Source organism: Buteo buteo, unplaced genomic scaffold (genome assembly GCF_964188355.1).
Source record: "Buteo buteo unplaced genomic scaffold, bButBut1.hap1.1 HAP1_SCAFFOLD_51, whole genome shotgun sequence".
Lineage (NCBI taxonomy): Eukaryota > Metazoa > Chordata > Aves > Accipitriformes > Accipitridae > Buteo > Buteo buteo.
Genome location: NW_027439217.1, coordinates 5,001 through 17,500, shown reverse-complemented (window position 1 = coordinate 17,500; position 12,500 = coordinate 5,001).

The following is a 12,500-nucleotide window of genomic DNA, read 5'->3' as shown; positions in this document are numbered from 1 at the left end:
CTTGCCGGCCCAAGGGGTAGACCTGGCCGCCCCTTGCCGGCCCAAGGGGTAGACCTGGCCTCCCCTTGCCGGCCCAAGGGGTAGACCTGGCCTCCCCTTGCCGGCCCAAGGGGTAGACCTGGCCTCCCCTTGCCGGCCCAAGGGGTAGACCTGGCCTCCCCTTGCCGGCCCAAGGGGTAGACCTGGCCGCCCCTTGCCGGCCCAAGGGGTAGACCTGGCCTCCCCTTGCCGGCCCAAGGGGTAGACCTGGCCTCCCCTTGCCGGCCCAGGGGTAGACCTGGCCGCCCCTTGCCGGCCCAAGGGGTAGACCTGGCCGCCCCTTGCCGGCCCAAGGGGTAGACCTGGCCGCCCCTTGCCGGCCCAAGGGGTAGACCTGGCCTCCCCTTGCCGGCCCAAGGGGTAGACCTGGCCTCCCCTTGCCGGCCCAAGGGGTAGACCTGGCCTCCCCTTGCCGGCCCAAGGGGTAGACCTGGCCGCCCCTTGCCGGCCCAAGGGGTAGACCTGGCCTCCCCTTGCCGGCCCAAGGGGTAGACCTGGCCTCCCCTTGCCGGCCCAAGGGGTAGACCTGGCCTCCCCTTGCCGGCCCAAGGGGTAGACCTGGCCTCCCCTTGCCGGCCCAAGGGGTAGACCTGGCCGCCCCTTGCCGGCCCAAGGGGTAGACCTGGCCTCCCCTTGCCGGCCCAAGGGGTAGACCTGGCCTCCCCTTGCCGGCCCAGGGGTAGACCTGGCCGCCCCTTGCCGGCCCAAGGGGTAGACCTGGCCGCCCCTTGCCGGCCCAAGGGGTAGACCTGGCCTCCCCTTGCCGGCCCAAGGGGTAGACCTGGCCGCCCCTTGCCGGCCCAAGGGGTAGACCTGGCCGCCCCTTGCCGGCCCAAGGGGTAGACCTGGCCGCCCCTTGCCGGCCCAAGGGGTAGACCTGGCCGCCCCTTGCCGGCCCAAGGGGTAGACCTGGCCTCCCCTTGCCGGCCCAAGGGGTAGACCTGGCCTCCCCTTGCCGGCCCAAGGGGTAGACCTGGCCACCTTACCTGACCGTCCAGAGCAGTCCTGGCATCCCTACCTGATGCTCCAGACTTAGCTTGGCGTCCCATGCCGACACTCCGGTGTAGTACCATTACCCCTACCCGGCAGCCAGGGGTAGTACCCGTAACCCTCATTGGTACTCCGGGGTAGTACCAGTACCCCCACCCTTCAGCCAGGGGTAGTACCCGTAACCCCCACCTGTACTCTTTGGTAGTACCCGTATACCCCCGCCCGGTACTCCGGGGCAGTACCCGCATACCCCCGCCCGGTACTCCGGGGAAGTACCCATATACCTCCGCCCGGTACTCCGGGGCAGTACCCGCATACCCCCGCCCGGTACTCCGGGGAAGTACCCATATACCTCCACCCGGTACTCCGGGGCAGTACCCGCATACCCCCGCCCGGTACTCCGGGGCAGCACCCCTATGCCCCCGCCCGGTACTCCGGGGCAGTACCCGTATGCCCCCGCCCGGTACTCCGGGGTACTACCCGTAACCCCCACCTGTACTCCTTGGTAGTACCCGTATACCCCCGCCCGGTACTCCGGGGCAGTACCCGTGTACCCCCGCCAGTACTCCGGGGCAGTACCCATATACCTCCACCCGGTACTCCGGGGCAGTACCCGCATACCCCCGCCCGGTACTCCGGGGCAGTACCGGTACCCCCGCCCGGTACTCCGGGGTACTACCCGTAACCCGCACCTGTACTCCTTCCTTGGTAGTACCCGTATACCCCCGCCCGGTACTCCGGGGCAGTACCCGCATACCCCCGCCCGGTACTCCGGGGCAGTACCGGTACCCCCGCCCAGTACTCCGGGGTGCTACCCGTAACCCCCACCTGTACTCCTTCCTTGGTTGTACCCGTATACCCCCGCCCGGTACTCCGGGGCAGTACCCGCATACCCCCGCCCGGTACTCCGGGGCAGTACCGGTACCCCCGCCCGGTACTCCGGGGTGCTACCCGTAACCCCCACCTGTACTCCTTCCTTGGTAGTACCCGTATACCCCCGCCCGGTACTCCGGGGCAGTACCCGCATACCCCCGCCCGGTACTCCGGGGAAGTACCCATATACCTCCACCCGGTACTCCGGGGCAGTACCCGCATACCCCCGCCCGGTACTCTGGGGCAGTACCCGTATGCCCCCGCCCGGTACTCCGGGGTACTACCCGTAACCCCCACCTGTGCTCCTTCGTAGTACCCGTATACCCCCGTCCTGTACTCCTTGGTAGTACCCGTATACCGCCGCCCGGTACCCCGGGGTAGTACCCGTGTACCCCCGTCAGTACTCCGGGGCAGTACCGGTACCCCCGCCCGGTACGCCGGGGGAAAAACTGCTGTCCCTACGGGCGCGCGAGTTTAGACCCAGCCTTCCTACCCGACCCTCCGCCTTACGCCCGGTGTCCCCAGGCGACGTTCCGGGATAGAACCCGTTCCCCCACCAGTACTCTGGGCCCGTGGCGGAACCCTTTGTGATGCGCCGGAGTTCTACCTGCTGTCCCTACGGGCACGCGGCGATGGATCCCGGCCCCCCATCCTGACCCTCCAGGGTAGGCCCGGCCACCCTACCTGACCCTCCGGGGTCAGCCCGGTATCCCTACCCGACGCTCCGGGGTAGGCCTGGCGCCCCTACCTCATCCTCCGGGGTAGTACCCGTACCCCTACCGGTGCTCCGGGATACACCTGCTGTCCCTACAGGCGCTCCGGGGTAGGCCCGGCCACCCTACCTGACCCTCTGGGGTCAGCCCGGTGTCCCTACCCGACGCTCCGGGGTACGCCTGGCGCCCCTACCTCATGCTCCGGGGTAGTACCGGTACCCCTACCGGTGCTCCGGGGTACACCTGCTGTCCCTACAGGCGCTCCGGGGTAGGCCCGGCCACCCTACCTGACCCTCCGGGGTCAGCCCGGTATCCCTACCCGACGCTCCGGGGTAGGCCTGGCGCCCCTACCTCATCCTCCGGGGTAGTGCCGGTACCCCTGCCGGTGCTCCGGGGTACACCTGCGGTCCCTACAGGCGCTCCGGGGTAGGCCCAGCCACCCTACCTGACCCTCTGGGGTCAGCCCGGTATCCCTACCCGACGCTCCGGGGTAGGCCTGGCGCCCCTACCTCATCCTCCGGGGTAGTACCCGTACCCCTACCGGTGCTCCGGGATACACCTGCTGTCCCTACAGGCGCTCCGGGGTAGGCCCGGCCACCCTACCTGACCCTCCGGGGTCAGCCCGGTGTCCCTACCCGACGCTCCGGGGTACGCCTGGCGCCCCTACCTCATGCTCCGGGGTAGTGCCGGTACCCCTACCGGTGCTCCGGGGTACACCTGCGGTCCCTACAGGCGCTCCGGGGTAGGCCCGGCCACCCTACCTGACCCTCCGGGGTCAGCCCGGTATCCCTACCCGACGCTCCGGGGTAGGCCTGGCGCCCCTACCTCATCCTCCGGGGTAGTGCCGGTACCCCTGCCGGTGCTCCGGGGTACACCTGCGGTCCCTACAGGCGCTCCGGGGTAGGCCCGGCCACCCTACCTGACCCTCCGGGGTCAGCCCGGTATCCCTACCCGACGCTCCGGGGTAGGCCTGGCGCCCCTACCTCATCCTCCGGGGTAGTACCCGTACCCCTACCGGTGCTCCGGGATACACCTGCGGTCCCTACAGGCGCTCCGGGGTAGGCCCGGCCACCCTACCTGACCCTCTGGGGTCAGCCCGGTGTCCCTACCCGACGCTCCGGGGTAGGCCTGGCGCCCCTACCTCATCCTCCGGGGTAGTGCCGGTACCCCTGCCGGTGCTCCGGGGTACACCTGCGGTCCCTACAGGCGCTCCGGGGTAGGCCCGGCCACCCTACCTGACCCTCCGGGGTCAGCCCGGTATCCCTACCCGACGCTCCGGGGTAGGCCTGGCGCCCCTACCTCATCCTCCGGGGTAGTGCCGGTACCCCTGCCGGTGCTCCGGGGTACACCTGCGGTCCCTACAGGCGCTCCGGGGTAGGCCCGGCCACCCTACCTGACCCTCCGGGGTCAGCCCGGTATCCCTACCCGACGCTCCGGGGTAGGCCTGGCGCCCCTACCTCATCCTCCGGGGTAGTGCCGGTACCCCTGCCGGTGCTCCGGGGTACACCTGCGGTCCCTACAGGCGCTCCGGGGTAGGCCCGGCCACCCTACCTGACCCTCCGGGGTCAGCCCGGTATCCCTACCCGACGCTCCGGGGTACGCCTGGCGCCCCTACCTCATCCTCCGGGGTAGTGCCGGTACCCCTGCCGGTGCTCCGGGGTACACCTGCGGTCCCTACAGGCGCTCCGGGGTAGGCCCGGCCACCCTACCTGACCCTCCGGGGTCAGCCCGGTATCCCTACCCGACGCTCCGGGGTAGGCCTGGCGCCCCTACCTCATCCTCCGGGGTAGTGCCGGTACCCCTGCCGGTGCTCCGGGGTACACCTGCGGTCCCTACAGGCGCTCCGGGGTAGGCCCGGCCACCCTACCTGACCCTCCGGGGTCAGCCCGGTATCCCTACCCGACGCTCCGGGGTAGGCCTGGCGCCCCTACCTCATCCTCCGGGGTAGTGCCGGTACCCCTGCCGGTGCTCCGGGGTACACCTGCGGTCCCTACAGGCGCTCCGGGGTAGGCCCGGCCACCCTACCTGACCCTCTGGGGTCAGCCCGGTGTCCCTACCCGACGCTCCGGGGTAGGCCTGGCGCCCCTACCTCATCCTCCGGGGTAGTGCCGGTACCCCTGCCGGTGCTCCGGGGTACACCTGCGGTCCCTACAGGCGCTCCGGGGTAGGCCCGGCCACCCTACCTGACCCTCCGGGGTCAGCCCGGTATCCCTACCCGACGCTCCGGGGTAGGCCTGGCGCCCCTACCTCATCCTCCGGGGTAGTGCCGGTACCCCTGCCGGTGCTCCGGGGTACACCTGCGGTCCCTACAGGCGCTCCGGGGTAGGCCCGGCCACCCTACCTGACCCTCTGGGGTCAGCCCGGTGTCCCTACCCGACGCTCCGGGGTAGGCCTGGCGCCCCTACCTCATCCTCCGGGGTAGTGCCGGTACCCCTGCCGGTGCTCCGGGGTACACCTGCGGTCCCTACAGGCGCTCCGGGGTAGGCCCGGCCACCCTACCTGACCCTCCGGGGTCAGCCCGGTATCCCTACCCGACGCTCCGGGGTAGGCCTGGCGCCCCTACCTCATCCTCCGGGGTAGTGCCGGTACCCCTGCCGGTGCTCCGGGGTACACCTGCGGTCCCTACAGGCGCTCCGGGGTAGGCCCGGCCACCCTACCTGACCCTCCGGGGTCAGCCCGGTGTCCCTACCCGACGCTCCGGGGTAGGCCTGGCGCCCCTACCTCATCCTCCGGGGTAGTGCCGGTACCCCTGCCGGTGCTCCGGGGTACACCTGCGGTCCCTACAGGCGCTCCGGGGTAGGCCCGGCCACCCTACCTGACCCTCCGGGGTCAGCCCGGTGTCCCTACCCGACGCTCCGGGGTAGGCCTGGCGCCCCTACCTCATCCTCCGGGGTAGTGCCGGTACCCCTGCCGGTGCTCCGGGGTACACCTGCGGTCCCTACAGGCGCTCCGGGGTAGGCCCGGCCACCCTACCTGACCCTCTGGGGTCATCCCGGTGTCCCTACCCGACGCTCCGGGGTAGGCCTGGCGCCCCTACCTCATCCTCCGGGGTAGTGCTGGTACCCCTACCGGTGCTCCGGGGTACACCTGCGGTCCCTACAGGCGCTCCGGGGTAGGCCCGGCCACCCTACCTGACTTTCTGGGGGTCAGCCCGGTATCCCTACCTGATGCTCCGGGGTAGTCCTGGCCTCCTTACCTGTGTCTCCGGGTAAACCTGGCCACGCTGCAGGGTCGGCCTGCACTCCCTGGCCGCGCTACGGGCCGGTCCTGATTAGTGTATTAAGACCGCTCCGCGATTCCACTTTCTTAAAATTTATTGTGTCTGACAGCTTGTCTTTTACCACGCACGCAGGCAGGCAGGCAGGCAGGCAGGCACGCGTCAAAAACGTGAGAGCAAAGCGTTACCCACAGTCGGAGTACTTTATCGGTAACGACTTCTTCGGGAAGAGGCGCCGACGCTGCTCTCTCGTCTCTGTACGAGTCGGTGGCCGTCCGGGTACCGCGTGGCACCGTTGGCGTGGGATCCGCTCCTAAACGAATACAGAAGAATCGATACGCTATGAATCGTCATCGATTGAAGTTATTAACAGTTGACGAGCGATGCTGGATTGTATCGTTTATGGAGCGTCACCTACCGACTGATTTAGCGCTACGCGGTAATACGCTTTCTGGCAGTTCCTTAAATAACAAAACTCATTCGTTCACGCACGCTAGGTGTGCGTCCCTTCGTTAATAGCCGGAGAAGGAATACGTACGTACGTACGTACGTACCTACCAGCGGATCGTCACGGATTGAATATGACTCGATTAGTAGTCACCAGTATTATAAATTACCGACTCCTAAAGTCTGATTGCGGCACTCCTTTAGGACCTTGCGACGCTCTTGGTTAACGTTAGCGTTCTCCGGCCCCTGCGTTATCGCGCATTAACTGTTCATTGGCCTCCGAGGGACGGCGGTCTCGCAGGCCTCTGAAGAAAGCCAGTCGGCTGCCTGACAAGCGGTCCCTGTGGCCGAGGCCGACTTAGCCGAGCATCCTCGGAGACGACGAGCTCGCGTGGCCGCCGTGCCGGCTGACCGGCCCACCCCGGGGCCGTTTCCCCCCCGCTCCCGTCGCCGAAGGAGCGCGCCCCCCGCCACCGCCTAAGGCCGCTGGGACCTTCCTCACCGCTCGAACGCATCCCGCCGGCGACGGAGCCGCTGATGCCCCTCTGTCGGAAGCGCGGCGCGCCTCTCCGGCAGCCCTGGCTGGGGCCCTGGAGCCCCAGGTCTCTGCCCAGGCCGAGGCACGCGGCTGCTGCTTTGCCAGGGACGGGTCCGACCGGGAGCCGAGCGCATCGCCCGTAGGCAGGCACGGGCGCAGGCCGGACGTCGAAGCGGCCGACCACCCGGGCTGTAACAGAGAAAGCGGCGTTAGCGACACCGTTACAAATCTTTCTCATTTCCACCTGCGTGCGCGCCCGCACCCCGCCAAAACAGGCCCCCGGCCCGAACGCCCACCGCCTGCTGCTGCAGCCGCTCACCCGCCCTTAGACACACGCACGCGCACGCACGCACTGCCCCCCCCCATTCGAGTCCCCGCCCCAAACACCTCCCGCCCGCCACCGCACCCACTCGCACGGGGCTACACACGTGCGCACCCCCCCCCCCGCAACCGGCCCCCCCCAGCCCAAACCCTCCACCCGCTGCCCCGCTCACAGTCGTGCGCTCAAAACGCACACGCGCGCAGCCCCCCCCCCCCCCCGCCCGAAACAGGGCCCCGGGCCGACACCCCCCACCCCCGTCACCCCGGGCCCGCCGCTGCACGCACACACACACCGCCCCCCCGCCCTCCCGCCACGCAGTTCGCGCCGAGCCTGGCTGCCCCTGCTCCCCCCTTCCGCCACCAGGCTTGCCGCCCCCGGTGGTGGAAGGCGGGAGACTTTAGGACCCTGCGGCGTCCCTGCCGGCTCCGTGCCCGGGCGGGAGAGGGGAGCCCCCCCGGTGCCCTGCCGTCTCTAAACCCCAGCTGCCGAGTCCCTATCCTGCCGCACCCGTGGCCCCGCTCCCGCCTTTCTTTCTCAGCCAGCCACGCACTCGCCCTGCTCCACTCCCGCCCGCCCCCGCCGCGGGGGGAAAACTAAAGGACCGGGGGGGTGGGACGGGGACGGGGACGGGGGAGAGAAGTAAAAAAAATAAAACTCCAACCGATCCAAACAGAAGCCTTCTCCGAAAAGACACACCGTCCCCCCTCGCCAGCCTGCCTCTGCGCCAGGCTCCCCGCCTGCTCGCCAGCCGCTCTCGCCCTGCTCCACTCCCGCCCGCCCCCGCCGCGGGGGGAAAACTAAACGACCGGGGGGGGGGGGGACGGGGACGGGGACGGGGACGGGGGAGAGAAGTAAAAAAAATAAAACTCCAACCGATCCAAACAGAAGCCTTCTCCGAAAAGACACACCGTCCCCCCTCGCCAGCCTGCCTCTGCGCCAGGCTCCCCGCCTGCTCGCCAGCCGCTCTCGCCCTGCTCCATTCCTGCCCGCCCCCGCCGCGGGGGGAAAACTAAACGACCGGGGGGGGGGGGGACGGGGACGGGGACGGGGACGGGGGAGAGAAGTAAAAAAAATAAAACTCCAACCGATCCAAACAGAAGCCTTCTCCGAAAAGACACACCGTCCCCCCTCGCCAGCCTGCCTCTGCGCCAGGCTCCCCGCCTGCTCGCCAGCCGCTCTCGCCCTGCTCCACTCCTGCCCGCCCCCGCCGCGGGGGGAAAACTAAACGACCGGGGGGGGGGGGACGGGGACGGGGACGGGGACGGGGGAGAGAAGTAAAAAAAATAAAACTCCAACCGATCCAAACAGAAGCCTTCTCCGAAAAGACACACCGTCCCCCCTCGCCAGCCTACCTCTGCGCCAGGCTCCCCGCCTGCTCGCCAGCCGCTCTCGCCCCCCCTCTTTTCTAGCCTCCTTTCCCCGCCGCTGCTGCCGCCGCGACTGAGCAGCAGACCGTTGCCGTGGCGGGAAACACCACAGTTTCCGGGGGCCCCGTTGCCGGGCTGCAGACCACCCCACCCAGCCACCCGCCCCCCAACCCCCCGTCTCCAGGGCGCCGGAAAGTCTGTGATCGGGTGGGGCCGGGGGAGGGGGGGGGGGGGGGGGGCTGCACCTACTGGCCTGCAGGTCCGGGACTGCAGCGCGGGGAGGGAGGGGGAGCACACCGGTGCAGGGGTGCGTGTAGCTGTGTGTGCCTGCGTCGCGTTCTGTGTGTGTGTGTGTGTGTGTGTGTGCGCGCGCCTCTGAGCGCGCGTGTGTCACCGGGGGGGGGGGGGTGGCAGTGCCTGCAGGATCGCAGATATGTATTTTAAAGTATTTATTTTATGAAAAAAAAGGAAAACGTCAAAAAAACACCAAAAAAAAACAGGCGGGGGGGGGGAGAAAAATTAAAAACAACCCCCCAAAAAAAGCCCAAGACCGCAAAAACCAAAACCAAAAGTCGGCGAGCACCCAGCAGCGCCGGGACCCGAACCTGAACCTGGCAAGGGGCTACCAGTCCTGAAGGCACCCAGTGAACAGCGAACTCGCGCCGGGGAGCCGGGCAGTTTGTGCCGGGGGCTGCCACCTCTGCCCGGACCCCGCCGACAGAATATGGTTGGGGGGGGGGGGGGCAGCAGCGGAGCAGAGGGGCTGGCTGGTGTGGTGAAGCTGGCAAGTGCCTGGCAGCCACCGGCTCGGAATAGGTGCGTGCACGTGCATGAGAACGACGAGGGTGGGGGGGGGGGGTGTGTGTGTCAGGAAACAAAAATTATTTTGAAAACTGGTTGTCGTTAATATTGTATTAATATTTCCCGCCGGAATCAATAAAGGTGAAATAACTCTTGCATCAGACAGTACGTTTAAACGTGCTCCCTTGGTGTAGAAGTGGTTCAAACTCGGGAAGGGGAGGGGGAAAGAAATGCCGTCCGGGAGAACCGGGAGAGGGTGGCCCTTTTAATCAGATTTGCTAAAATCTCAAAAGAAAGGAAAAAAAAAAAAAAACCGAAAAAAACGAACCAAAAACAGGCGCACCTGCCCCCCCCGCCCCCCCCCGCCCAAGGGGCACCGAACGGCTGCCAGGTCTACCCGGCTCCGCGGGCGGCCGCCAGGTCTACCCGGCTCCGGAGGCCGGCGCGGCCGCCGGCGGCGCCCGGAGGACGCGGGGTGTCGCTGCCGCAGCGGCCGGTGAAAAGGGCCGCCAGGTCTACCCGGCTCCGCGGGCGGCCGCCAGGTCTACCCGGCTCCGGAGGCCGGCGCGGCCGCCGGCGGCGCCCGGAGGACGCGGGGTGTCGCTGCCGCAGCGGCCGGTGAAAAGGGCCGCCAGGTCTACCCGGCTCCGCGGGCGGCCGCCAGGTCTACCCGGCTCCGGAGGCCGGCGCGGCCGCCGGCGGCGCCCGGAGGACGCGGGGTGTCGCTGCCGCAGCGGCCGGTGAAAAGGGCCGCCAGGTCTACCCGGCTCCGCGGGCGGCCGCCAGGTCTACCCGGCTCCGGAGGCCGGCGCGGCCGCCGGCGGCGCCCGGAGGACGCGGGGTGTCGCTGCCGCAGCGGCCGGTGAAAAGGGCTGCCAGGTCTACCCGGCTCCGCGGGCGGCCGCCAGGTCTACCCGGCTCCGGAGGCCGGCGCGGCCGCCGGCGGCGCCCGGAGGACGCGGGGTGTCGCTGCCGCAGCGGCCGGTGAAAAGAGCCGCCAGGTCTACCCGGCTCCGCGGGCGGCCGCCAGGTCTACCCGGCTCCGGAGGCCGGCGCGGCCGCCGGCGGCGCCCGGAGGACGCGGGGTGTCGCTGCCGCAGCGGCCGGTGAAAAGAGCCGCCAGGTCTACCCGGCTCCGCGGGCGGCCGCCAGGTCTACCCGGCTCCGGAGGCCGGCGCGGCCGCCGGCGGCGCCCGGAGGACGCGGGGTGTCGCTGCCGCAGCGGCCGGTGAAAAGAGCCGCCAGGTCTACCCGGCTCCGGCGGGACTTAGCCGCATTTCGGGGGCGGGGAGGTAGACCTGATAGCCCCGCCACTTTCTCGGAGCTGGCCAAGGGGTCGCTGTTTTTCGCTGCCTCCAGTTACGTCATCGTAAAAGTCGGTGTCATTGGCGGGTCTCCCCGGTGGGCAGGGACGGCACTCTTGGAGCCGGCCGGGGGCGGGGACGTGATCTCCCGTACTATAGGAGGTAGTGGTGACTCGTGCACGGAGCAGCGCTAGTGAGCGGCTGCAAGGCTTACGGCTCAGCCGGCGAAGTGGAGCGCTGGGCGGCCGTTGTGGTGGTGGTTTTGCCTGGTGGTTCGGCTCGTTTTCTGTCTGTTCGGCCGGTTGGTCTCTCCCGGTGTTTTCCAAGTAAGCCAGCCGGGCGCCTGCGAGGGTCTGGCAGGCTGGCGGTGGCTGTTGACCCGAGTGGTGCGAGAGGTGCAAAGGTGGATTCCGCAGGGCATAGCCCGGTGGCCGGCGGCGGCCACCGGCACTCGAACGCTGGAAGACCGGGTGGAGCCGAGCCTGCCTCGGCTTTCCCCCGGCCCCGGAGGGCCCGATGATGGCAAAGGTGGAGCGCTGGTATATGCGAGGGCAGCTGCCCGTGAGCATCCAGCCCGCCGCGGCTGCCGCCGCCTCCTGAGGGCCTGGTGATGGGCGGGCGAGGTGGCGGCACCTCGTCCTTTGACTCTGGCCTTAAGCTGGAGCGGGCAGAGCGGCAGCCGGTCCCGGTGGCTGGCAGCTGGATGCAGACGGCTGGGGGTTCTCGTGCGTGCCGCAGCTTCCCCCCAGCCCCCGAGGGCCCGATGATGGCACAGGTGAGAGGCCGCAGCGCCTCGTCCTGTTTTTGCCGGCATGAGCCACGCGTGGGCGGCCTGTGGTGTCCGGCCTGCCCCGGCTTGCCTGGTTGCAGGAGGGCTCGGTGGAAAGGTCTGCAGCGCTGTACCGGGTTTAGAGGTGGCGGCACCTCATCGCGTTTTCTCCGGCCTTAAGCTGGAGCCCATGCACGAATTGGGCAGAGTGCAAGCGGCAGCCGGTCCCGGTGGCTGGCAGCCGGATGCAGACGGCTGGGGGTTCTCGTGCGTGCCGCAGCTTCCCCCCAGCCCCCGAGGGCCCGATGATGGCACAGGTGAGAGGCCGCAGCGCCTCGTCCTGTTTCTGCCGGCATGAGCCACGCGTGGGCGGCCTGTGGTGTCCGGCCTGCCCCGGCTTGCCTGGTTGCAGGAGGGCTCGGTGGAAAGGTCTGCAGCGCTGTACCGGGTTAGAGGTGGCGGCACCTCATCGCGTTTTCTCCGGCCTTAAGCTGGAGCCCATGCACGAATTGGGCAGAGTGCAAGCGGCAGCCGGTCCCGGTGGCTGGCAGCCGGATGCAGACGGCTGGGGGTTCTCGTGCGTGCCGCAGCTTCCCCCCAGCCCCCAAGGGCCCGATGATGGCACAGGTGAGAGGCCGCAGCGCCTCGTCCTGTTTCTGCCGGCATGAGCCACGCGTGGGCGGCCTGTGGTGTCCGGCCTGCCCCGGCTTGCCTGGTTGCAGGAGGGCTCGGTGGAAAGGTCTGCAGCGCTGTACCGGGTTAGAGGTGGCGGCACCTCATCGCGTTTTCTCCGGCCTTAAGCTGGAGCCCGCGAAGCGGGAAGAAAAGTGCGGCTGTACCTGGTGGCTGGCAAGTCGAACGCAGGCGGCTGGGGTTGTCTCGCTTCTGTGGCATTCCCCCAGGCCCCGAACACCCGTGCGCGGCATGGGTCCAGGTGCCTTTTTTTTCCCCGACGGCAAGCGGTTGCCTGTGGGGCGGGCAAAGACCGGCAGCCGGTGGCGGTTGCCGGCACTCGAACGCTGGAGGAGCTGGGGCAGTTGAGCCTGCTGTGGCCATCCCCCGGTCCCGTTACCTTCCTCAAGGGAATCGTTGTCTGGAGCCGGGTGGCCCGTGGCACCTC